We start from the raw sequence: 27,946 nt of genomic DNA, 5'->3' as shown, positions 1-27,946 counted from the left end.
GACTTGCACCAGAAGAATTATGTTAAATTGGTACATTTTAAGTATTTTTGTCGCCCAAAACTGGCGACATGAGAAGTGATGACTCAAAGTGAAAATATTGAAATTGACTTTATTTCAATATCAAAGTACATGGTAAATACTAAGTATGTAAGTTCTTTTATTTAATATACTTAAAAAGCAGAACATGAACTTGAATTCTTGGCTTTGTCATCCTTAGTTTGTACTGTACTTGGGCAATAAGTATTTTCCTTTTGTGGTGGTTTCTGAGTAGGACGTGTAACAGAAGAATTATCTTGGTATTTTTGAAGAATTTTCGTAGCTCTGTCTTTTGCAAATTCTCTTGTTGTTACATCATCAGGAAGGTAAGGTAAAAACTTGTTCAACTCATCAATAGCGTACAGCTGAATTGGCCAACCCCAAAACTCGAAAACGGGGCTTAGATTCCTCTTAACTACATTGGATAAGGTCTGTACCCACATGTTTTCCTTTTCCTGCTGTGTTGATGGTCTTTTGTCTTCCGGAAATTTGTTGTAAGTCCTGAATACAGATTTGTAAGCAGTCCAACCAAAATCCCTTGCCAATTGTGCATACACTAACAAAGCAACACCAGGACTGTCACACCATGTGTCATACTTTGCTTCTTCCTGTAAATAATAGTGAGTTTTGTTAAAGAAGTGGTTGATGAACAACACTTTCTACTAAAATGTTCATCTGTAATAATGTGAGAGAGTTTCAATCATTTCAACTATAATTCAAAGTTACCAAATATCAGAATTGAGATTATAATCACAATTTATTTGAATATCGTTCAATGAAGATAGTGGCATATTTAATAAAGTGAGCAATTTAATTACTAATTTAAACAATGTTCGTAAAAAACTATTAAAAACCTAGTAAACAGATAGATACATTTTTCTCGTATGGACAATTTTAGCTATTTATAATTGTGCTTGTTACCATTTGCTATGACAGAACCAGGTAAAGCCAAATATTTTATTCCACTTTTTTATATTATTAGGATCACTGTTTTTGTTAATGTACTTACTTACTTACTGTCCTGTATAAAGTAAAATCACAAAAAATATGGAACTCCGAGGAAAATGCTAACGGAAACCCTAATCAAATGATAAAACATAAAAACGAATGGACGACATATTCCTGACTTGGTACAGGCATTTTCAAATATAGAAAATGGTGAAATGAACCTGGTTTTATAGCGCTAAACCTCTCACGTATACGACTGTTGAATCAAATATTGTCATTGTCTTTTTGTCAATGTGAAAACATATAATTTTTATATAGATAACCAGTATTGTGTCTTTTCCCCTTCCTTTCATTTTACTCATTGATTTAGTTTAAAGCTAAGCATTGTTATCATTGCAATCATTTGTTATGGTTTTTACTTGATTATTCTACCAGTAATATGCGTCTTTAATTGATAACAAAATATTTGAATTTGAACTTGAACTTGTTTAAATACAAAACAAGTCAGTCGTAAATATGGATTTTCCAATTAGTTTTAGGTATTCTCACACTTCAATACCGTATTTGAAGAATATTTAGTTATGATTGGGACCAAGTGTATTGTTTGCTAATTTAATACGTAAATGCAAATGTCGTAAATATTTTTTCTTTTCGTTTAGTGGTAATTCGAACATTTGGATGAGAATAAGCAAATATTTGTATTTATAATTTCATGGCATACGAAACAAGTTTCATTTAAAAAAATATTTTTGTATCAGCAAATGAACTTTACGTATACGACGCCAACACCACGTTTTGAACATCGATGACATACTGCCGACTTAACTAGCTGCATTTAAATTAGCCTAACAAGCAGAAGGATTGTGAATAAATTTGAAATAAAACCCATACACATTACTTATGATATACCTTACCCGGAGATACGTTCTAGCGTCCTCGAACTGATCTCTGACCCACAGATGATCCCATGGTCTTATATTGCAAATAACGTCCATAGCGTGCAATGTAAATACATTACATGTAACCTCTATCGTACCATCCCAGGTCCATGCATAATCCTGGAAATTATGTCCCAGTTCATGGAACATTCCCCAACTTCCTTTCCCGTTGTGTACGTTTAGAATGTGATCTCTGGATAAGAGGAAGCAGTCATCATTGATCTACGTAAAAAAGTAAAACAAGTCATGCAATAATAAATCTTTTTCAAGGAACACATTGAAATATAATAAATAAATAAATATCAAGAATGTGTCCATATTTCACAGATGCCTAACTCCCACTATCATTTTCCATGTTCAGTGGACTGTGAAATTGGGGTAAAAACTTTAATTTGGCATCAAACTTAGACAGATCATATCATATGGAACATGTGTACTAAGTTTCAAGTTGATTGGACTTCACTTTCATCAAAACTACCATGACCAAAACACTTTAATCTGAAGCGGGACGAACGGACGTACGAACGCACGGACGGAAGAACGGACGCATAGACCAGAAAACATAATGCCCCTCTACTATCGTAGGTTCGGCATAAAAACTTTAAAGATATCAGGCAATGATTTCAAAACAGTTTTGCCATTCCCTACGTTGTAATATGTTAAGTGAGACGATAACAAATGGAGATTGATTGGAAAGAACAATCTTCATACTATTTTAATTACATTGATAAACGATCCGATAGAGACAACCAAATCTGAACCAAACAAATCTATAGTTTTTTTTGTCAGAAATGTTATGAAATTTAAGTGTGGTTCAATATTCTTGACATAATCGTCAAGATTTGTTTCCTTCACCAGAATTACTTTGTGTCTACTCCCAATATAAGGACTTTTTATATTCTGGAACAACTTGTAAAATAAATTGGACTTCAACAGAATTAATACTGGCTTGATTTAACAAATGTAATTTAAAACAAATACCTTTGAGACGATATTCCAGCTATACATTTTTCAACAAAGATCCCATTAAATAATAGTCTATGATTTCTTCCAATATATTACTTGCAATTCTAGAAATTTAAGAAAAAACAACACTTCATAGAAACCAAACAAAGAGTGTATACACTAGATCCTTCGTCACAAAAAGACTCACTAGTGACGCTCGAATTGAAAACACTAATACACCAAATAAAGTACGAAGTATAAAAACGTTCTTAAATATTTATATTGTCAGTTTTGAAACGAACCTTATTAGGATCTGCCACATCAAGATTGGTGACGATTGGATAACCAGAATGCATATAACCAGTAGATGGTTGTTCATCTGTAACCACCCATTCTCCTCTACCATCGGATGGATCCTTTCCTAGTAGATCCATGTGGGCAGATACTACGGAATCCCAAACTTTCACCGTCATTGTTGGATCTGAGAGATGTCTTACAGATGTGGATGGTAAGGTCAAAGTGATTTTGTCTCCAATAATGTCACACCACAGTCCTGGTTTGTTACGTTCGACAGATTCCCAGTTCTTTGCTGTTTTATAAGTAAACATGGGAGCAGCTACGACATTGTGTAGTTTCAATTGTATTATATCCTTTGTACTGTTTGGAGATTGTAAATAAACAAGTCCTCCAAATGGACTGCAAATTTTTAACGGCATTGAAGGAAGTGTTCCAAATTTGTCTGATTTAAGCTCTTTTTCAATTCTAATCTTAGGCCAGCGTTTTAACTCAGAATTTGTATCATGAAGTTCGTCACCATGGATACCAATTATAATATCCCATGGATTTTTGGACTTACTCCACGACACTTCCATGACAATACCAGCAGGCAGGTAACATCCAGTTGAATGTAATTTTTGTGTCTGTGAGGAAAAGTTTAATGTGAAAGACTGAGTTTCCGGTGTATTCTCAAATGTTCCTGGAAACTCTTGAATTCCTTGTGCTAGCACTTCATTCCCATCTAAACCATCTCTGATCATCATATAACACTTAAGCATCGCAGCTCTTTTAGCGGCATTTACCTCAACTGGTTGACTTCGTGTCGGAATATAGTCATTTCCTGGTGATAATTTCTGAATCATTTCCACAACATGTGGTTTGTAATTGATATACAGTTCTTCTGGTGAATAAAATACATTGTATATCATCCCAACTAACCTATTTATCTTTTCTGGATGTTTGTTTATCGCTGCAACTAGATCATTCGGCTTAGCATAGTCAGCCATATTGTCTTTTATTACAATTTTGTCTAAATCGTTATCATTCTTGTAAATCAATTTACCAGCGTAACAAACACCTATTGCCCTGAAGATAATTTTAAATGGTATATTGTCAACGCCTATTTCATAAACTTGTGCGAAACCCCATGGGCACACTCCACATATTAATCCGCCTCCCCTCTCTACCCAATCAAGTAATTTCAAAATAATATAATCTTCTGTCAGAACCGGAAGTCCATCCCATGTTAATATCCTACATTCAGGCGGTAGCTCATCAAAATTATTTACATACTCAGAAAAACAAGCTATTTCATTTCCCTTGTCCTTGTTTCTCGTTATCCATTTTCTGATATTTTCGTTGAATCGATTATTTTGCCGTTCTGTATCTTTTTCACCAAAACTATTAACTAATGCATCGTGCGAAAATACAATGATTCTACCTTTCCCATATTCAGCTGAAAATATACACCAAAATCTATGATGAAATGTTTAATTGTCAAATTTTCACTTTAAAACCTTCTTTTTTCTTCATGACAATATATGACTAGAACACGTTTTTATACTGTAAAATTGATTTCGTTGGATGATGATTCATTTTTATTCTAGGATAAAAAATGGTTTGGATGGAGAAACAATAATGTTTTCGTGGAAATATAATGTCGTTGTTTTGACAAAGTCTGTTTAAAAGTGTATTGAATAATTGTACTTCGTTGAAACATATGCTATTATTTTTCTGTTTGTCTTTTTCATTTTTAGCCATGGCGTTGTCAATTTATTTTCCATTTATGAATTTGACTGTTCCTCTGGTATCTTTCGCCCATCCTATGCATTATCAGTGTTGTTATTTTATCCCTCGCTACTTGTAGGTTTTGTAATGTTTGTTTTTACAATGTATTTATTACTGCCAGTGTCTGCTTCAAAGTTGGTTTCAAGAGCTCGCTATACATTGTTCTAAATAAAATTAACAGAACGAAACATTTGAAGCAATTGGATATGAAAAAAATACAATTGAGATTTTCGCTAAAATCTTATTTGTATAATATTGATAGGAAAGTAACCAGCAGGGACAGAAACACTTTTATTTACTTACTGGATGCCTATGCTTAATATAGGAGGACCAACATAATATCACATACAAGAATACAAACCTCCCGCACATAAAACATGTCCTCTCTTATTGGCAAGAATTGCTTGTGACTTTTCTCCGTAAACAAAAATGACTCCTGGGGCATATCCGGGGAATGAGACGCTTTCGACTCCTTCCAGAATTTCTATTTTCCAGTCTTTCATCTCGATTCTCCTTTCACAAATAACTCTATAAGTATAGTAACGCTTCTATGAAACAATAATGTAGATACTCAAGTATTTACTGCCTACAATTTTATGCTGTTTGTACACTGTTTGTCATTCGCGTCGGCGAATGACTATATAAAGATAGACAAGACTTTACTTTGAAAATATAATCTTTAAAACGTTTAAAGTGACGAATTTCTGTTTAGACGCTTGATTTTGTCTCCTGTCAGGGACGTTGAAGTGTTGGTGATAAAAACAAAAATGTTAATATGATGACAAATTGGCACAAGATAAGGAAGTGGAAACAAACTTTTGTATAAACAAGTATAATTGATAAATATAAATTATATTTTATGTGAAAAAGTATCTCATTAGTTACATTTTATTTCGAAGTTGCATGTGTTGACATTGATGTAAATATACACTTTATGTTGAGTTATGATCTATTAATAAAAGAAAAGACGGTGAAGTGTTGATGATAAAGAATACTTTATACAAAAACGGTAATATGATGACAATTTGGCATACGATATGGAAATGTAAAAAAACTTTTATATAAACAAGTTATAATTGATAAATATAAATTATATTTTATGTGAAATACTGAATCATTAGTTACGTTTTATTTCGAAGTAGCATGTGTTGACAATGATGTAAATATACACTTTACGTTGTCTCGTGACCTACTAATGAAAGAAAATATGGGTATTCTGTTTCTGAGCTTCTAAAAACAAATTTGTTTTAAAATGTAAAAAATGCGTTGAATTTACGACATATTTTTATGAATAAGAATCTTTTTATCTAATCAACCTGTTTTCGCTATGAAAAGATTGTTTTTGCCAAGATTGTTCTTTCACTTTCGTGCAATTTATTTTGATTTTGAGATGGTCCCTATAAAGCTTTAATCATACCTGGGGTTTACATTTGCACAATCACGGTTGTTTTCGCCTTTTAATATTGCATTGTGGGATCGCGCACAGCTATCAATTTACCTGTTTACCGACATTAGCGTTTTAAATCGAGTGGTGTCCTTGACATCAGGTTACATGTCAAACCAACTGAAACGTATCAGTACCTCCCAATTACAAGTGCACATCCTAAACATACTTTTAGAAGTATTATTACAGGTGAAACAATTCGTCACATAAGAAACAATAGCAACGAAACTGATCTCAACAAACATCTTCTGACTTTGGAGAATAAACTTATAGATAGAGGCTATGATAAGTTGGAAACGGCAAAAAACATTAAAGATGTGAAATACAAGATTAAACGATGCAGTACTCTGCCAGATAATTTTAGACAAAGGGAAATTCCACTTACACTAGTAACTAAATATAACCCTACAGTTATAAATCTTAACAGAGCTATTAAGAAGCATTGGCAAATTTTGCAAAGAGATAAATATTGTAAAACAATATTCAAACAGATGCCCTATCATTGCGTATAAACGCAGTAAAAATTTAAGAGCACCTAGCAAAAACTAGACTTTTAAAGAGGGAGACTTTTGAGAAGGGACCCTTGCTAAAATAAAACTTAGCTAAAAAATCCCGAAACATCGTTAATTAATTATATATATATTTCTAGTAAAAAAAAGGCAATTATTCATTACGACTCTATGAAAACGGTGTCAAGTCTTGAGGTTTAAGAATGTATGTTGGTGATGGGAATCTTTGCATTTGTGGAAAGTTTACCCAAATGTTTGTTAATTTGATTTAAAGGTCATAGGTCAAGGTGATATGAAGGTATCAATGGTGTTTGACACACCATCTCAATTTAATACACCTACCAAATATGATAAGTCAATGTCAAAGGATAGATTTATACCCTGGACAAAGTTGTATGAGAAGAAGAAAAACTACTAAAACAGTATGACTCCCTTCATCTGAAGGGAAGACATTATAACAATGCAAAACATTGAGAAATGACAAAAAATAATAGAACAAAAATTACAAAACAATGCAATAACCATTGAAGGTCCAACATTTACTCTCAGAAAAACAAATATAACATTGGGTGGGCTGGAAGGGTAAACATGTGAAGATGACAACTTAAAAACTTTTTTAAAAAACATTTCTAAAACACATATTTTTAAAATAATTATCATTCGTTTATTCACAAAATGCCAATCGAATGACCTCAGCTTTTTTAAAAAGCTAATCTTGTTTTCAAAAGTATACAATTACAAATATAGTTTTTTGAAATAATTTTTATTTTGAATTATATAGGACACACACAATGCTCTTAATCATATGTATTTATACCTGCGAACGTTTTGGTTTCATGCAAGTGATAATTATGTGTGCATTAAAAAGTATTTCTAACAATTCATATTAGTTCCATAAAGCTACAATTCCATGAACAGTAATGTAAGGGTATTGTAGAGAAACTTTGCCGTTTTCTTTGTCTCTATAATTAAATAGTCGAATGCGAAAAAATGTTGATTTTGTTTTGTTGTTAGCATCATGACAGGTGCCACTAGGAAGGTTTAATTGCTTCCCTTTAAAGATGTTAAACGCAACACGTTTACCCTTCGTTTTGAATGTTGCTCGCGATACTTTATCATTTCTTTTGTGTTTTGTAATCTGTTGTTTTTCCTTTTTTCTTTCACATAGTTTGTAAGTTAGAAAACGTGTTAGTTACCCGAAAGGGAAGAAATATTTAATGACAATTTCACTTAACATTATACTAAACTAACAAGTTCACATATTTTATGACCAAAAATATATATGAAACACCAACAATGATTTAAGAAAATATAGCATACCTGATAAACGTTCTTAGACCCCTTTCACACTAGGTCATTCAGATCATTTTAAACTAGATAAATTATAGTGTAAACAGAATCTTACACAAAGTATACACAGTAAAATGAATGTGTAATATAATCAGCTGTTCGGTAATGATTTCAATTTAACTGTGTGTAATTGTCAATATAACAAACGGCCAGTAAATAGTCCGAATATATCTTTTTGGAAAGTTGTGTTTTGAATCTTATACTATACACACGACTGTCCTACATACTATTATATTTCACTTAGACATATCTTCCATTTACTAAACAATACACAATCGATACTGAAAAATAAAATGTTTACTGACCTGTGATAAGTGTGATAAGTGTGTCTTTATTTTGAGGTATAGGTAAAGGTAAAAAAAAAATCTATATTGCAAAATTGCAGTGCAATTACATTGTTACTTGTTACGCTAACTTAAGTTATCAAAGTATTGCTAAATGATGCATTTCGTTTATGATTATGCTTATGTCTTTTCTAAGTGCCAGTAAGCCAGTTGTAAAATTTAAAAAAAAAGGTTATAATATAAGCTCTGCAAATAGTTTAATATTATATACCCCTTTGTAAAATCTTATAATTACACCTTTTAAAAAAAATTAATGAAAAGATATGTAATACAAAATGTAATTTAAATTTCGTTTCGACACATCACACAATAAACTATATAGTTTTAGAGTGACTTGATTGATTTATTGTATGCTTTTGATATTGTATGCTGTTATTATTGTTATTATGTGAAACGAGTACATTTAATAAGTCTTGTAATCTTTTATTTCCTATTGCACACACTGTAAGTGAAGCATGTACTGGTTTGCATTCTTTATGATGTGACATTTCCTTACTATTCTTCTAGAGAAGGTCCGTTTGTCTGTAAAGTATAAACGGAAACTATTCCACGACCGCACCGTTCGTTAACTTTTTGACAGTAGATCAGACTTATAGGACGCACTTAGCTCTTTAATCTAACGGACGCACTTTGGTTCTATGGAATGTATAAATACAAAGCGACAAACTTTGTGATTCGCCATTGAAAAACATAACTGCGATCCATGTAAAACAAAAGAAAGATTATAATTTGGCCCAGAAAATTAATGTCATGTAGGGAGTTTCAACTTACTGTTGTAACACATTTCTTCTTAAAAGCAACTGTCCTCGAACTTAAACATGTAAGAGGTTAAAAGATAGTTTGACAGGTTAACAGTATAGAAAATAAATGATAAAAAAAGAAATAGTGAAAACTGGGATAAAGCAAGAAACTAAATGTATGTACATAAGAAAAAGAGCAATTTTGACAAACTAAAACAATAGAGAACTATTGAACAAACATAACAGAAATTAAGGATAATCAGTTGTTAAAAAACGGAAACTACCGATGCAAATATAGGAATGAATGATGTTAAGTGACCAAAATATTTGTGAAAACTGATACACACCTTTTAACTTGTTTTTTGATAAAAGAGCATGGTAAACAAAGGAATACAGGAAGTTCTTGTTGATTTTATCTGCTCGTCAATGTTTCCTTATGACATTTCAGATATATTTTGGCCCCTTGCATCACTGACGAGACATTAATTGTGAACGCCATAAGAAAGAGCAAATGATATGTTATTGCTAAGAAATTTAAAACTGACATTAAAAAAGCCGAAATCATCACTTTTGTCATGTATTCTAGTTTTAAGTCGTCCATCTGCGTCAATATCAAAAACAAATTATGAACAAGATCAGAAATAAGATGACAGTAGTTTAGCAATGTTCATCCCTCGCATATTGATAAAAGGGCAACAAGCAAAAACTGAGGAAATAGCACGAAACATAACAGGAGCAAGACCTTAGGCGTCGAAAGGGTAAACGTCTCCTACTATGCACGCAATACCACCGAGCAAATCCAAACTCTGTACAGTGATCTTTTCCGTTCCGGAAGTATTTTCCTTTACTCCATCAATGTAGAATAGTAAGCGGACCCGTATGCTGATCGGAGCTGGAACTGCCGGGGTGTTTGGAGCAAATCCACATTTTATTAAAAATGTGACATCGGATGATCAGATGAATATATACTTGTATATGAAGATCTAATTATGACCACGAAACATATCGATATATAAAAACCCATTCAACAATATTAGTATTACTATCAGAGTTTGAGTTGCACCCTACTTTTATAAATAGTAACCTGCCTAAATATCACGAATAACATGTTTGTGATGATCAATCAAATTATCGCCATTTGAAAACAACTGAACTTTGGAATGTTGTTATGGATCAGACAACTCCTCTGAGTATACATGTACCTATCGTTTGAAATGGTTATGATTTTGATTGTTCAATTCGATAATGGAAAATACGTTTTGAATTTTCCTTGGCGTTCGGTACTTTTGTTATTTTACTTTTCATTTTATTATCCTAACAATCAACAGGGATACGGACTAGATAAACAACAAAAATGGGTTGTCTGAGCTCATTGACCCATTATCATTTTTGGAGATGAAATGTGTTACTTGAATCTGAATTATAAAAAGAGAAAATAACCTATAGATTTTCTCTGGATGCTTACAGTTCATACTGATGATAAGGCTTCCGGAAATAGCAATGCCGACACTTATTCATTGCAATTTCTTACATCAGGTAATTCAGGTTTAACGTTGTACATATATCTGTTTCACACACCATGCCTTTTAGAGAGATAAAACTCATTGATATCATCATTTGCTTACGTTCTGGTTCCCAGATATGATATCTATGTTTCATCTCATAGAGACATAACTTGGAATGTTACCAGTATGAAAACACATCGATATATATAGTGGTGATATTGAAAAGTTCAGGCATATACATTATATAATATGCCGTACAGACATATGTTTTGTCGTGTAAATGTAATAGTATTGCTCTCTCTCTCTCTCTCTCTCTCTCTCTCTCTCTCTCTCTCTCTCTCTCTCTCTCTCTCATATATTGTATTGAGCTGGAAGCATCTTGAAGTTTGGTGGCATCACTTTCTCTAAATGAAAAGATTTTACAACTCGATTTTTATCCCATATAAGTCCGGCGTGTTGTTGATTTTATAATATAGCTCGTCTCCTTTTACTTAAGTAAATGGGGTAACTGTAGAAAATGGGATATTGTATAATAGTGTATAATCAATTCTTGTTTTCCTTTTTTAACGCCATTTAGTGTGTCCTCGTGAGAAGTATCTTTGTCTTTGAGTAACAACATCATGCATGTTTTCCTTTATTTCCTTCATTTTCTTTCGACACGCATCGTCAATATCTATCGATATTTGTTTTACTTGGTCCATTTCTTTACACTGTGCAGCAATTTGATCTTTCATCGATGTCAAGTCTTCCTTCACGTTTTTCATTTTATTGCCATGCTGAATTTTTTCATTAATAAATTATTCTCTAACTTGGAGTATTCTTTGTTATAAGGTGTATCCATAGAACGCACCCAGCAATACAACTACTGGCAGTAACAACATAACTTTATCATTCTCCATTACTGATATATTTTACACTTATTATTTCTAAAATAGTAAAAAATTGAAAACAACACGTTTAATAATTTCTTGCGTCCGAAGCGCCTTTCTGGATTTACCTTCATCAGGAACGCTTAAAGCCAAACATTTGAAATAGTACAATTGCACGAAGAACATATCCTTTTTAAACTTTTTTTTCTAATCAGATGATTTAGGATAACTGTAGTGTATCATGCATGGTAAATGTCTTGTAAATCCTTTCTTTTATAATGCAGGGTATATGTCTTGTAAATCCGTTCTTGTAACATGCAGGGTATATGTCTTGTAAATCCGTTCTTGTATCATGCACCACGGTATATGTCTTGTAAATCCTTTCTTGTATCATGCAGGGTATATGTCTTGTAAATCCGTTCTTGTATCATGCAGCGTATATGTCTTGTAAATCTGTTCTTGTATCATGCACGGTATATGTCTTGTAAATCATTTCTTGTATCATGCAGGGTATATGTCTTGTAAATCCTTTCTTGTACCATGCACAGTATATGTCTTGTAAATCATTTATTGTATCAAGCATGGTATATGTCTTGTAAATCCGTTCTGGTATCATGCAGGGTAAATGTCTTGTAAATCCGTTCTTGTATCATGCAGAGTATATGTCTTGTAAATCCTTTCTTGCATCGTGCATGGTATATGTCTTGTAAATCATTTCTTGTATCATGCATTGTACATGTCTTGTAAATCATTTCTTGTATCATGCACAGTATATGTCTTGTAAATCCTTTGTTGTATCATGCATTGTAAATGTCTTGTAAATCCTTTCTTTTATAATGCAGGGTATATGTCTTGTAAATCCGTTCTTGTAACATGCAGGGTATATGTCTTGTAAATCCGTTCTTGTATCATGCACCACGGTATATGTCTTGTAAATCCTTTCTTGTATCATGCAGGGTATATGTCTTGTAAATCCGTTCTTGTATCATGCAGCGTATATGTCTTGTAAATCTGTTCTTGTATCATGCACGGTATATGTCTTGTAAATCATTTCTTGTATCATGCAGGGTATATGTCTTGTAAATCCTTTCTTGTACCATGCACAGTATATGTCTTGTAAATCATTTATTGTATCAAGCATGGTATATGTCTTGTAAATCCGTTCTGGTATCATGCAGGGTAAATGTCTTGTAAATCCGTTCTTGTATCATGCAGAGTATATGTCTTGTAAATCCTTTCTTGCATCGTGCATGGTATATGTCTTGTAAATCATTTCTTGTATCATGCATTGTACATGTCTTGTAAATCATTTCTTGTATCATGCACAGTATATGTCTTGTAAATCCTTTGTTGTATCATGCAGGGTAAATGTGTTGTAAATCATTTCTTCTATCATGCACAGTATATGTCTTGTAAATCATTTCTTGTATCATGCAGGGTATATGTCTTGTAAAACATTTCTTGTATCATGCATGGTATATATCTTGTAAATCATTTCTTGTTTCATGCAGTTGTTATCTTATAGTTCGTTTCTCTGAGTGTTGCATTGTCAATTGTTTTGTTGCACTTAAGTGTTTCTGTTGTTTCGTTGTTGTCCACTTAAAGTTGATGTGCTTATCTTACTTTTAGTTTTTTGCCCGGATTTGTTTTCTTTCAATCGACTTATGAATTTCGAATAGTGGATACTACTGATGCCTTTTTTCATAAACATTTTGAGAACTATTTTCATATATAAACATTTGTATATTTGGTTGTATTTGATAACATGTATATATTAAAAGAGTTAATGATCAAAAGTATTTAAACAATATATTTAAAAAAATGTAAGAACGAATTTTTAATGCCCGCGTCACACTGTCCCGATTTTTATATACGATGGACATCCGAATGCGAAAATTGTAAGTTCGTACGAAGTTGGTCCCGATCTCGTTAAAATACCAAAAAGTGACCGAAGCAAGTACGATGAATAACGAAGTCTATACGATGGTGCAGAAATTATATACGATAGCAAAAGATGGACATACGAAGGTTAACCGAAGACGGGTATTTAGCTTCATATCTCAGCCGAAGCCTACACGATGGATCACGAAGGCTACACGATGGATTACGAAGGCTACACGATGGATTACGATGATGGCTCGATGGCCATACGATATCTAAAAGATACGAACAGAATTTCGACAACATATCGTTTCTGTACAAGTCTGCCATGCATGGCGGGAAATCGATCTCTTTGTCTAATTCTTATAAAACTTAGTTTATTATCCCCTCGCTTCTACATGTAAGTTGCGTGTAGATAAAATTGTTATGGACACTCTAGAACCAAAATGCTCAAAACTTGGTATGGTGTTACTCGTTAAGAATATCTTAAGGCTATTGACTTTAAAGTTCAAAGGTCAAGGTCACAGTGGCAGTTGTAATACAAGGCAATATCACCCTTGTGGACACTCTAAAACAAATATGCTTCAAAAGAATTTAACCACATTTGGTATATTGTTCCTCCTTGTAATGATCTGACATTTTTTACGTTCACGGCCAAAAGTCAAGGTCATGCAGATGGACTTGTTTTTTCTCCTTGAAATAGCATAATACACAGGAAATTGGTTGCTCATTTTTTTACCTGCTGGTTCTAAAGACAATATTAAAAGTATTTCCAGTTACTGAATGTTTTGGTTGATTTCTAAAAAAAATAGTTTATGTATCAAATATGCATATTCAATTTACCATTTTCTGCATGTGTCATATACAAATATAGTGTCCATATTTGTCCCAAATATGTTACATACGAGGGGATGCCACGCTCGGCATTACCTTGTTTGAACTGTAAAATGTGTGCACTAGTCTTAATAATCACCCATAATTATGCCCATGTTTACTGATCTATCTTAAAGGTAAGGTAATGGGTTCGTTGATCCCTTGTATGCAAAAAGAGCTCTTTCCAGGAGAATATCATAATAATATAGACAAAAGGAAGGATGTGGGGAAAGCAACAAATGCGGCAAAATATGACATATAGAAAACAAAATGGTTATGGAGTAAACATTCGTGTGACAACAACTCAGACGATACATAAAAAATCAGAATAATGAAGAAAAAGTTGGTTTCCCTATATACGTGTATATACCTGCAGTGTTGGTGTACGAGGCGCGTTTATGATTTTCATTATGTTACTTGATATGAAAAATTGAAAAAAATAATATTTTACTTGTAAAAGTAGATCCTGAGCCTGTAATAGTTGCTCTTCTTGTTCCATTTGAATTAATAGAAACAACGCTGTCGCCTTTCTTGTTCTCATAGAATCATATGATATGAGCTCCATGGTTTGTGAACGTCTTTCTTAACTGTCGTATTAGACTGACCAGTGCATATCGCGCATGGCACTTTAAATGTATTTTAGCGCGAAAATTAACTTACATTTAGCTGGATTTATTGCCGTCGTAGTTCCATCTTGTCGCCTTCTTACTTTTATTCGATGGCAACACGACCGGATTACGAGGTCTTCACGAAGTCGTGTTGCCATCGTAAGACCTTCGGGTATCTACGTGATTCATTCATGTAGACATCGTAATGTCAAAACTGCCCGATGGAAACGATTGAAACACGAATGCAATACGATGTGCACAGATGCATTCCCGGTGACATTACGATGGTGAGGAGGGTGATACGAACTCAATACGAACCCTCAACATCGGACGCACCTTCGGGGATTTTTTAACATGTTAAAAAATTTAGAACCCTTCCCGAAGTTGTCCCCGAAGGCTAGAAAAAGTGGCCGATGGTTCTACGATAGTTAAAGAAGGCACTACGAATAGCCCGATCTGGATACGATCAGTCCCGATTTAGAAAATTTCCATTATCGAGTTGCCATCGGCGTAAAAATCGGGACAGTGTGACGCGGGCATTACAAAATCGCTTTCAGATGCAAATCAATTTCCTAATTATTTCTCAGAAATTATTTGCAATAAATCTCTTGGGGATATTACGCAGAAAATTATCAAGATTACGTGAAATAATTACCTTCCTCTGAAAAGAATGTATTCAATAAAGTAAACCCCTCGATGAAAATAAAAACTTGTTTTTCTTCCACAAATCTAGAATCGTTACAGATGCTTTTAGAAAATGATCGAAGCAAGACAATTGTTGATACCCATCGTTTTGGTTATTTGTCAATGTTTCAGTAATAGCTGTAAGCAGCTGTTCCGATAATTGCTCACATCTTGAACCATTATTTAATTAATTACTCCTTCTCCCAATACACTACCGTTCTCTCCATTCTCCTGAACTATAGCAAATTTAATATAAATAATTTAACAATGGCATTCGTACATTGTACGAAAAATAAACCCTGGGTCAAGGATTTCCGTTCACTTACCAAGAAATTCAAAGCTATAGGGACATTACACTGCAGCCTCTATGGGAAAAGACCGTGTGATACTTGCTTTTTTCTAGCTTCTAAAATAAAACGAATTATGCTTTTGTTTACCAGAATTATAAATGGTACAGTGTAAAACCCTAATGTCCCATCTCTTTTAACTTCACTATAGGAATAACCATACACGCACATACACGCGAGTGCAAGCCTCAGTACAGGGAAGACCGAGGTATATCTTTCGGTCTTAATTGAATATTACTGCGTAGTTGCAATACTGTAAAGATTTGTATGGATACCTTTTACAGTCGTATGCATATTCAATATAAGAAGATGTTGTATGATTGCAAAATGACACAACTATCCATCATAGTACAAATGAAGTGAATGTAAGTCATTATAGTCTCAGGTAACCCTACGGCCTTCAACAATGATAAAAACCAATAGACATGACGGAAATATGAAAAAAGTCAATATGCTTAGTCTGTCATTACAGATTGATACTGTGCATGGATTTTTTTTTTTTTTTTTTTTTTGGGGGGGGGGGGGGGGGGTATTGGCATCGAAATGATTGCTCTTGAAAAACGAAAATACTTTAATTTCAATAACAATACTCTTTTAAAATGAGGGTAAACCAATAAGTCTTTTCCTAAACTTACTTGGGACCGGGACCACATATAATAACCGAGATCTTCTTATCATGCAGAGAAGGAAAGGGAAGACTCCATCTGAGTCTACATGTTGTCTCAAAAGTAAATCAATAATTTAACATCAAATGTCTCTCTAAATCATTAAGGAAAAGTAGAAAATAATGTTTAATAAGTGGAGACTCTTCAATAGTGATAGCGATTTATCTATTCGCGAGGATTATTAGGACAAATTTGCCAAACTGAATATAATAAAGGATATATTTGTTAATTACTCAGATTTTACGTAAGACTTGTAAAATATGCTTTTCTGTGACCTATAGTTGTTGTGTCATTTGGTCTCTTGTGGAGAGTTGTCTCATCGGCAATCATACTGCATCTTTTTTTTATATTTTGAAGTGCATTTCATTCATAGAATATGAAATGGAGACTATTATCCCATTTATCTAAAACTTCCACATTAATTAGCCAAATGTATATACTGATTCGTTACCCTGGACGCAAAACCAGTTCTTGGCATCAACGCCACAACTTGAGACAACGGTCAAGGTTCATTGAAAATAACAAGTACGTTTCAATGTTACAAAATGGATTTTATCATTTATCTTTTCTTCAATATGTACAAACAGTTGTTGTTTTTCAAGGTTTGGCAATAAGTGAAGATACCAGGATCAAAATAGAATATCTTCATCAGTTTCAAACTCAACGAATAATGAACTCTCACTTGTTTTTCATGCATTAAAAATTACTTAACGCTATTTTTTTTTCGTATTGGTAATCTTAAAAATAAACATATTTCTTATTTGTGATCTTAATTAAGATGAACTTATATTTATTCAAAAACTGTAATCTTTATATTGTTGCAGTTCTGACCACTGGATGGACAGTACTTTTAGTTATTTAGAACATCGGACTTATGGAGTGTAAACGGGTATATGTGTTAAAATCCCTACAGCAAAACTAAGATACAGACAATTCAAAGTATTGCAAGAATTGAAATAAACATTATTTTGATTTTTATATTCCTAATTATCAAAAGTACACAATACCATCGATCGCGTCTATGTCTCAGTTTATTCTTTTTCCATATATAGATATAACTTTGCAAATTAACCAATACGAGTGAGTGTCTGAGTGGAACTTTATAGTAAAAGAACAAACAAAAACCAACATTTATACACATATATGAATATTATATACAATAAATGTGCAACCCCGTTTTACAGCGTCAACTGTAAACTTTCCCTTGAATGCAGCTATTATCAAATTATAAATACTTACAGCGAAAATGTTCCTCCTTAAAATACCGAATACTTAAAGAATTCTTAATACATGTATTCCTGCGCACAAAAAGTGTTCGACTGATATTACAGATAATATTACGAAATTTCACTCATCTAATGCGTTGCAGTTTTCAAAGGTAGAATGCAAAACATCACAAAACTACAGCTGCAACTGTTTTCAAGTTATCTGTGAAATTTTCCAGTTCTAAAAAAATGTGAATTTCAAAGAGATGAACCGCGTTTAATTGGTGAAATCACTTTAAACAGGAAGAAAATTAAGTTATCAATTTTATCTTGCTCACATTTTATTCCGATGAATATATTCTTCTAATCAAAGTATTTTTGATGTTCTATCAGCAATGGCAACATCATTTCTTGATAAACTGTTAGAACGCCTTGAAGAAATTCCTCACTGTTTTTTTATGTCGCTTCTTCAATTATTACCATCCGTTCTATCTAATGAATAATATTGTACATGTTTCTAATTAATTTTGCTGATTTATAAGAAAAGGAAGATTTTCTCTCTCTTTTCCTTATCTTTATTATTCCCACGCTGAATAGAATTGACATATGTCAGAAATGTGTCTTAGGCAGTGTTCGTTAATCGAACTCGGAACATTTTTTTGTAAGTTAGGATGAGCGAATATCCATTTTATATATACGAGCGTATATAAAAGTGTTTCAATAAAGGTAATAGGCATTCAAGGTGTTAATGAACTTTTTTTGTCGTTGTGGTTTGATTCAGTTTTGCTCACATATACAACAACAAAAATCTGCGCCGTCATTTTTTCTTATTTTCAAAACTCTGAAACCACTGACCTTGGTGGGAAGAGAAACTGCAACGAAATAATTCTACGGTTTGTATTGAATTAGGGGGGTTTTGTCAACCAACATGGCCGTTGTTATCATATAAGTTTATATGTACACGTAGAACAGATGTGTCGGCATGCAACGGAATTTCGGTCTATATAACCTTTAACAAATCATTTATGCCATAGCCTAATTAATATTGTACATTTGGATTTCTAACGACTATTCATGTATACATTTATAAGGCTTCTACAACGCCGGGCACTGAACTGTTCATGGGGTTTTTGGTTCCACTTCTATAAAGAAACGTTAATGATAAATTCATTATTCATTTTGTGGAAAGGAATGCTAATTGCAAAAGGAATAAAATTTAAACTTACATCAGCTAAAAGTCGGTCAATCAAAACGAAACGAAAACTCTATCTGTATAAGTATTTATAGTATACAATGAGTACATCAACTCTTAGATCTACATACAGACAGTACAATAAAGTCTAAACTATATGTAGAATTTTCATGAAATTTTGTATGTCCCAGGACCGCAATTCCGTCAAAAGTCTAGTAACCAGATGGAAAACCTAGCTCGAGCAATATTTCAGCATTGCACCAATTAACCAAGTATCATATTAATATCTACAGTCGTTGTCAACCGTTTGATTATAACGGAATGACGGGCACGGTTAGATTTGCTCGGCCACTTCGAGACAGTAACATAAAGTGGTAGGGAATGACGGGCACGGTTAGATTTGCTCGGCCACTTCGAGACAGTAACATAAAGTGGTAGGGAATGACGGGCACGGTTAGATTTGCTCGGCCACTTCGAGACAGTAACATAAAGTGGTAGGGAATGACGGGCACGGTTAGATTTGCTCGGCCACTTCGAGACAGTAACATAAAGTGGTAGGGAATGACGGACACGGTTAGATTTGCTCGGCCACTTCGAGACAGTAACATAAAGTGGTAGGGAATGACGGACACGGTTAGATTTGCTCGGCCACTTCGAGACAGTAACATAAAGTGGTAGGGAATGACGGACACGGTTAGATTTGCTCGGCCACTTCGAGACAGTAACATAAAGTGGTAGGGAATGACGGGCACGGTTAGATTTGCTCGGCCACTTCGAGACAGTAACATAAAGTGGTAGGGAATGACGGGCACGGTTAGATTTGCTCGGCCACTTCGAGACAGTAACATAAAGTGGTAGGGAATGACTGGCACGGTTAGATTTGCTCGGCCACTTCGAGACAGTAACATGAAGTTAGGGGTATACCATTTGTATTCGTCGGATACTATCACTGTAAATAGCTGATTTAAATGGTTATCTACATATTATCAGTATACAGTTGTAGATAGCTCAAACGTTATGTTTCAGTTCACTGGGTGTTGTATTGTTGTTGGGTGGTCTTTAAATGCTGTCCAATATTTTTGGTAATTCTTGCTTTTTATTTATCTTAAAAGTTCAATGTTTCTATAAGAATGATAATTTTTCCATACATACATTCCTTGTGGTTATTGAGTTGATATTAAAGTATATGTTTCCATAAGAATATCATATTCTATATATTTTACATCATGAAACTTAAACAACATATACCTGTGGTATGAATGGTAACTCTAAAACAGTATTGTTTCCTGTATTTGATTACAGATTTTCAAAAAAAGTAAAGTCAGGATAAAAAATTTGAGACAGCTATTATGCACCGAATACTAAATCAATAGCTTGTTCAATTCGGAAACCAAACTCACTAAAATCTGTTTTCAGTTCAACTACAATTATATATCATTTAAAATTATCTTCAAAATTACGTCATTCTGTTCACGTTTTTGCAGATAATCAAATAATCGCTTTCTTTACTCTCTTTTTTTATCGAAGAAATTGCATTTGAAATTTATTATAATGATACTATTTATAATATGTAAATGTTTGCTGCATATTGATAAACGATAGCTGCAAGGAACAAATATATACAATGAGGAGGAAAAAACCTCGTCTATAGATCAATTATTACAAAGCTTTAAATAAACTTAAATATCAATTTCCCCCCAAAGTTTCAAGTTACAAACATCAACTTTACTATTGTCATGCTCCTTATCAAAATAGTAATCTAGTAAAACCGACGTATTGACTATATAGAGCTGATGATACACCGAGGACTGACACAGACTGGCAGCGGTATCGACTCAGTGTTGTAAAAAGAATGAAAATAAATGTTATGCGTCTGAATAGCCTTTCCGGATTTACTTTCATCCCAGAAACATTTAAAGCCTAATATTTGGAAGCAAATTATGTGTAGGAAACTACTTTGACTTTAAAGACAAGCTGGACTTGATTCGGGGTTTCACGGTGGTCAAATGCCGGATACTCTTTTGAAAAATTGACTATTGGACTTTAAACATCCATTCAACTCTAAAGTATACGAAACCCCTACATACTCATTTAATATATACAGTAGTAAAACATGCATATCAGACATGTAAAAGCCCAATCGTTTAGCATCCTTGTACTGTAGTGCTCGTTGTCGCCTCATGAGAGAAACTAATGAAACTAATTCATTTTACTACAACTTTAAAGTACTGTAGAATAGAGACAAACAATAGCACATCTTACGTAACATCAGAGACTTCTCTTTCAGATTGATCTATTTATAAATATATTATTACTATTTAATAAAAACAGCTTTGATATGACTGAAGTACTTCTATTGTGGTAGGCGACGGTAGCTCTATTGACGCAATTTCTCACAAGTGTTTAATTTTTTTTCAGATCGTCTTTGAAGATTTCTGCTTTTGTTGATATCTTATTTTGGCAAAACGACTTGTCCTAGGATAGAAATTGACTTCTAATTTTAGTTTACATACAGATACGTGATACCGTCACGGTATCCTTTTTCACAGAATCTGAGTTTCTGCTCGGACATGTTTTTCATGGTTAACTTTCACACATTGTGACTTGGATGCATGAAGAGCTGTCTCATTGACACTCATACCACAACTTCTTATATCTATTGATCTCAGAGTTACGTTGTTGCTATACATTGAATAAAAAATACATGTTGCTACAAGAGTATTTTTCAATATTTATTCCATTACGTCAAAGATAAAGTACTTATTACATAGGGACTATTTACGATTTGCGAACTTGTTTCTTGTCTGATTAAAGATAACAATGTTTTCTATAGATAATGCAATAGAACTGTTCTGCGTGTCCTTTTTATCTCCCATCGAATAAAGTTTGCAGTGCATTTACAGCATTTAAAAGTACATGCAACACTGTTGATACTCTCTCTTTTAATACTGGAGTCTTGTCAAAATCTATCAAATTCCATTTCCAACTTATCATGATATTCATTTTATGTACATATAATTGATTGTAATGATTACTTTTTGTTTGTACTTTGTGTATGTGTTGATGACAATCCAGATTTTGGATTTTTATATCAATAAAATCTTATATCTTATATCTTATATATCTGATATTGGAATTAAAAGAACCAAGTTTATATAACTGTTATATACAATGTACTGAGTTTCTCTGAATATTCAGACAAAACACACATCATAATAACATTAAGTAATTTCAATTCCAAAACTTTTAAAGTATTTTAAAGAAGTGATTGTGAAAAAAAAAATCTAATAGATCAAATACATATGCAAACTTTACGGTATTTGATTTTAAGTTTCAGGGTAAGTTTAACTTTTGATTAATTCTAAGTTTCCTTCTCCAAAACATTATTTTTTTCTTTGCAGACATCTGAGAAGAACCAAGTTCTCCGGCCGCTCTGACATCAACCTTATTTTCTACATTTATCCATATGGTATTTTCAATGGCAATGCTTTATTCTAAAGTGATGTGTTGCGTGTATAGTTTTTCTTTTCATTCATTTGGTCATGATCTTTGACCTCGATGATATTTAAACACAGCTAGCATAACCTTTTGACCGGCACAGACCTCTACACCAACCAATAGATTTATTATTGCGAGTAAATGAGTATCGAATACCATTTTGATTTTTTAGTATAACCTTCTTATTCATTTAGATATATTAAACATATATAGTTGAGGGGTTAAAGTTACAACTGACATATGATTTAAAGGTCGTATATTTCAACTCAAGGTTGAATCATAGGAACATGTAAAATAACATTTGCTAGTAATACTAGCATGCACCATTCCTTTGCCTTAGGATTTTCCTTATATAGATAGGAGTTATTATATCCAGTACATTTATTATATCCAGTACAGAACTTTTAAGATTGGGATTCTTCATCGTAAAGCTTTTAAATTAATTAGTATACATAAGTCCTGCCTATTCCAAATTTTCCATATTCAAAGTTAAAGTCGCATCTTTTATGAATTACTTAACAGTACATTACTAAGAAATATTTGATTCGGGTTCGCAAAAACTCAGTTTGAGAAGGATATTAGTCCTATTTGCAGAGAACGGTTCTTTGTTGCGTATACCGAATGATATTTTAACATTGATGCATATGAGAGGCTCTGCTGTGGCGTCTGTATGTCAAAATATATTTCAAAATAATACTTATGCATGCTAGAGTACTTGTAGAGATAATTTGAGTATGTATTTCACGCTGAGATTTTTTTTTAAAGTTTTCAAATGTCTTAATTGTTTCTTTATAATAATGATGCTTGTAAGGGCCCTCGACGCTAATGTCTCGATACCCCTTTTATCTAAAACGAAACTACAGGTATATTTTTATAATTTGCACTAAACACGTGAGTAAAAAAGAGATAAAATAGAGCCTACCTTCTGCTATTGCTGTACAAAGGTTCTGGAGGGAAGAATCATCTTAAGCTAAACTCAAATAGTCTGATTTATAGCTGCGAAGTAACATGTGAATAGACAAAATACTTCGAAGACATTTTGGCAATCTGTTTTCGCCTTATTGTCAGAAACAGTAGCAAAATTACAATATCTATTTATTTTACGACGTTACCCTGGTCTTCGCAATGATTACATGGTTAACATGGTTTTAATTAACTGGTTCAGCTTTGTGATGGCTAAAAGCTAATGACTCTAATGGTTCCATCTTCCAACCACGCATTACTATGTTAAAATTCTGGAATTCGTATAGAATGCACGCAGAGACGAATAACACATAAATATGTCCTAATGATAATGAATAAAATAGACTAAACGTAAAAATGAGACAGCCAATGTAAAGTAATGGGTTATTATATATAACCAAGAGACGGATGTATTGAGACCTGCAACCCCTGCATTGACTAAACAAAATTAGATTATAGTTATTGAAGAACGTCGAAAAGAAAGCCAAAGAAAAATATAAGTTGAAACTCGAATCGTCTTTATTCTAAATAATATAGTGATATACAATGAGACTTAGGGTTCACCGGGATTCAACATTTTATTACATAGCAGCACAAACGTCTAGAAAAGACTACAAATACTACAATCGCGGTTTTTTTTTGTACGTCGATTTTAGAATTACTATTGCAATTATAAAGAAATATTCAAATTCCATTTGAACTTTACAACATTGTGGTCCTATACGTAAAAAATGTTCAGGGTAAATATGCCATATCTGTTTATTGGCATAAGGCCTTAGTGGAGCCCACTGCAGTGGCGGATCCAGAACTTTTCCTAAAGGGGGAGGGGCCACTCCAGTCATGCTTCAGTGATTCCCTATATAATCAACCAAATTTTTCCCACGAAAGGGGGGGGGGCGGGCCCCCAGCCCCCCCCCACTGGATTCGCCTATGGGACATGACGAAAACCTAGTATATGACAGACATTAAACGACCACAATTACTGAACTACAGGCCCCTGATTTGGTTCAGGCACATTTAATGTTAAACTAGTTTGATGGCACAAACCCCTTCTGTAACCCGAGACAGAGATGTAACAGTACAACATGTGCATCGTTGTTTCTGTACAAAAAATAATAATCGGGGCGCGACTCAGAGTTAAGCGCAATATTTATAAGCAACCGTATCTAGACCTCTTAATGTCTTTCAGTTCTTTGTTTCGTTGAGTTGCTGTCCCCTTTTACCTCTACACCATTTTATTCACATGATTTAGTATTAATTTGTTCTCGTCATGAAAATGTATGAAATATCTGCCACTGGAACTTTTGAAACGAAAAATTAGTCAATTCTGTATTCTGTTCAAAAACATCATTTCCAATAAGGAAATTCTAAAACCCTATGTCTAAAATGTTGGGGACAAGGCGTACGTATCATTGTCTCAATTTACACTCCGTAGTACAGTGTATTGTATAATTAGACATCTAGATAGTTAGTGTTAATTTGACATTTCATATAGATACCAGATGCACATGTTACTTCTATAGCGTTAGTATTATGCAATAATTAATTAACAGTGCATAGTAGATAATTTGAAACAACACCTGGTAAAGATACGTTTGTTACCTTCTTATCTTAATGTATTTTATTTATTAAGTACATTATTTCGCTTCGAATATATTAAGTTACTGACGGTCTGGCGAATGAAATATAGAAAACTGACCAATTAAAGTGAATAAATGTAATTTTGAATGAAGAATGATGAATTTGACCTAATAACTTACAAAGCAAACAATCTTGTTTTCGCCCTTTGCTCAATCATGTTAATGCTGCTATGCAATATCGTGCTTAGTTTCTGTAGGAAATGGCGATGTCGGTTACTCATTTTTAGTATAGCGATAGCGGAATTTTATTTTCGAATAAAAAATATCATTGCGAATGATCTCCGTTATTTGAACATAACTCATAGATAGAATACGGATCACACGTAATATTAATGACTGTTCTGTGCTATAGTCAATTCCCAATCAGGAATATGACACTTGTTAATGGTATTGGTAAGCTAGTGGTTTCCTAATATTTGGACTTATACCGAAGACTATTGTTTTTTTTTTGTTTTTTTTTGTGTTTTTCTTTTTCTTTGATCACATATATCATAAAATACAATAAAATAGAGGCGAAAGATACCAGAGGGATATCCAAACTCATAAATCGAAACCAACTGACAACGCAATGACACACCAGTTCACAATACAGTACACAGAAAACTACAGACTGAATAATTTCACTAAAACAATGAGTGATCTTTTAATCCCACAAAAACAACGAGTACCCTCAGGTAATCCGGATGAATAAGCAGATCCTTCTCCACATGTGACACACGTCGTGTAGGTACAGACTCGGTGATAAGTCTGCTTCGATAGGTCACATTTGAGGAAAAGAGGACGGAATTTTGAATATTTCAATTGGAACATTTACATATCCTTCATAATCTGTGAAACCGATATTCCATAACGGTCAACCATATGTGATGGCGTTCGTAAACTTTTCGCAGGGCTGATTTCAACTTCGTCAAAATGAAATGAAATTTACATCAGTTTAAAAGATTCAGAAAATAGAAACTTGTTTGATAGGGAAAGTGAGCCAGCAGTCGAAGCTGTTGACTTTTGAAACGTTACTGGGTGGTTACTTTTAAAATAAATTATCTCAAACTATAATTTCAATATACCAACTTTGTCCCATGTGGTGGTTTTCTCTCATACAAAGATACCTGCTTATTTATTTCGATTTCATTTTTTAGACTTGCACTTGGTTATATATGAATAACACTCGTGTTGTTTCAGATGAAAAGTTTGGATAATACTTTGATTTTAAACGAACAGCTCGGTATATTTCATCACGTTTTTGCTGTCAGAAAATTTGTTTCTGACTCACAGATAGTAAATAAGTTTTATTTCCTACTTGACAAACCCTTTTCTATACAATCTTATCAAATAAAAACATTTTACTTCCCGATTAGAATCAATTTAGTCTGATTTAGTGTGAAATAAGCCATAAAGCACTAAATGAAGGAATATCTGTTAAACACTTAAAGACCTTATTACTCATTTCTATACCTTATCAAGTTCTAGTAAAACAAGAGACTATACTTTAAACGGTCGAAGCATCTGTTAAACACTTAAAGACCTTATTACTCATTTCTATACCTTATCAAGTTCTAGTAAAACAAGAGACTATACTTTAAACGGTCGAAGCTAAGGGAATGGATCATATTTTCTGCACATTTTATTTTATAAGTTTTTAGGGCCTATTTCCCTATATTTAATGAATTGTTGCTAATTCTCGTACAATCGTGTACATTGGTATTAATTTATATTAGTTCGTAATAAAACAAGGGACTACTTAAAACTAATAAAACTAAGAGCATGGATCCTATTTTCTGCAATTTTTAAGTTAAATTTTTGAGCCCATTTTCCGTATTTTTAATTGCTATTCCTTAGATACAATCTGATAAATTGGTATCAATTTGTATGTTCCGATTCTCTTCTCCAAAGGGTAAAGTGTCTGTAAATGTAATTTCCTTTGCGACTGATTGTGCTGGTATAGGAGCAAACTGTATTATATTAGGGAAAATATGAGTCAGAAAATAATAAAAGGATGTAAATAACCCTAACGTCTGTGCTATATAACCTTTAAATTATTATTTTTATACCTTTTCCAATTCACTGTAAAGCAGTACTATATCAACAGGTCTGTTGTCACTACGTTCTCTTGTGATCGGGTCGACGCATTGTTATTCGTCTGTAGTTTAATAACCTTTCATCTTTATATAAGTCGAAATATTGGCTCGCTCTAGGCCTTTCCTGTCTTTTATACTTTTTTATTTTTATGTTTTGGTTTTCTACCTTTATGCCCGCGTCACACTGTCCCGGGCCGATTTTTATATACGATGGACACCCGAATGCGAAAATTGTAAGTTCGTACGAAGTTGGTCCCGATCTCGTTAAAATGCCAAAAAGTGACCGAAGCAAGTACGATGAATAACAAAGTCTATACGATGGTGCCGAAATTATATACGATAGCAAAAGATAGACATACGAATGTTAACCGAAGACGGGTATTTAAGCTTCATATCTCCGCCGAAGCCTACACGATGGATCACGAAGGCTACACGATGGATTACGAAGGCTACACGATGGATTACGATGATGGCTCGATGGCCATACGATGTCTAAAAGACGTGGGGTACAGCTTACCATACATTTAAATTATATACCGAAGGCATCACGCGTTTTAAATTGTAAGTACATGTATGTACATAATACAAGTGTAAAAACGATCTAAAAATGCGTTCTACCTGTT

General features: G+C 33.3%; 1 long non-coding RNA gene across 6 annotated transcripts; it reads right to left on the bottom strand.

The window, feature by feature from the left end:
- Positions 1-89: 89 nt before the first annotated feature.
- LOC143068662 (uncharacterized) lies at positions 90-27,839 on the bottom strand. 6 transcript variants are annotated; one of them, XR_012976227.1, is made up of 5 exons: positions 27,297-27,839; positions 5,293-5,459; positions 3,170-4,599; positions 1,899-2,144; positions 90-644 (listed from the first exon to the last, which is right to left on the bottom strand). It is a non-coding gene; the product is annotated as an uncharacterized LOC143068662 (long non-coding RNA). The 6 variants fall into 6 exon arrangements; XR_012976226.1 differs by lacking the exon at positions 27,297-27,839 and adding an exon at positions 17,990-18,255; XR_012976225.1 differs by lacking the exon at positions 27,297-27,839 and adding an exon at positions 8,205-8,476 and having other exon boundaries at positions 5,293-5,479.
- Between the last annotated feature and the right edge of the window lie 107 nt (positions 27,840-27,946).

This window comes from Mytilus galloprovincialis, chromosome 3 (genome assembly GCF_965363235.1).
Source record: "Mytilus galloprovincialis chromosome 3, xbMytGall1.hap1.1, whole genome shotgun sequence".
In the NCBI taxonomy this organism is placed as follows: domain Eukaryota; kingdom Metazoa; phylum Mollusca; class Bivalvia; order Mytilida; family Mytilidae; genus Mytilus; species Mytilus galloprovincialis.
The sequence above is the reverse complement of the archived record's forward strand: the minus strand, read 5'-3'. Positions and strand labels throughout refer to the sequence as shown.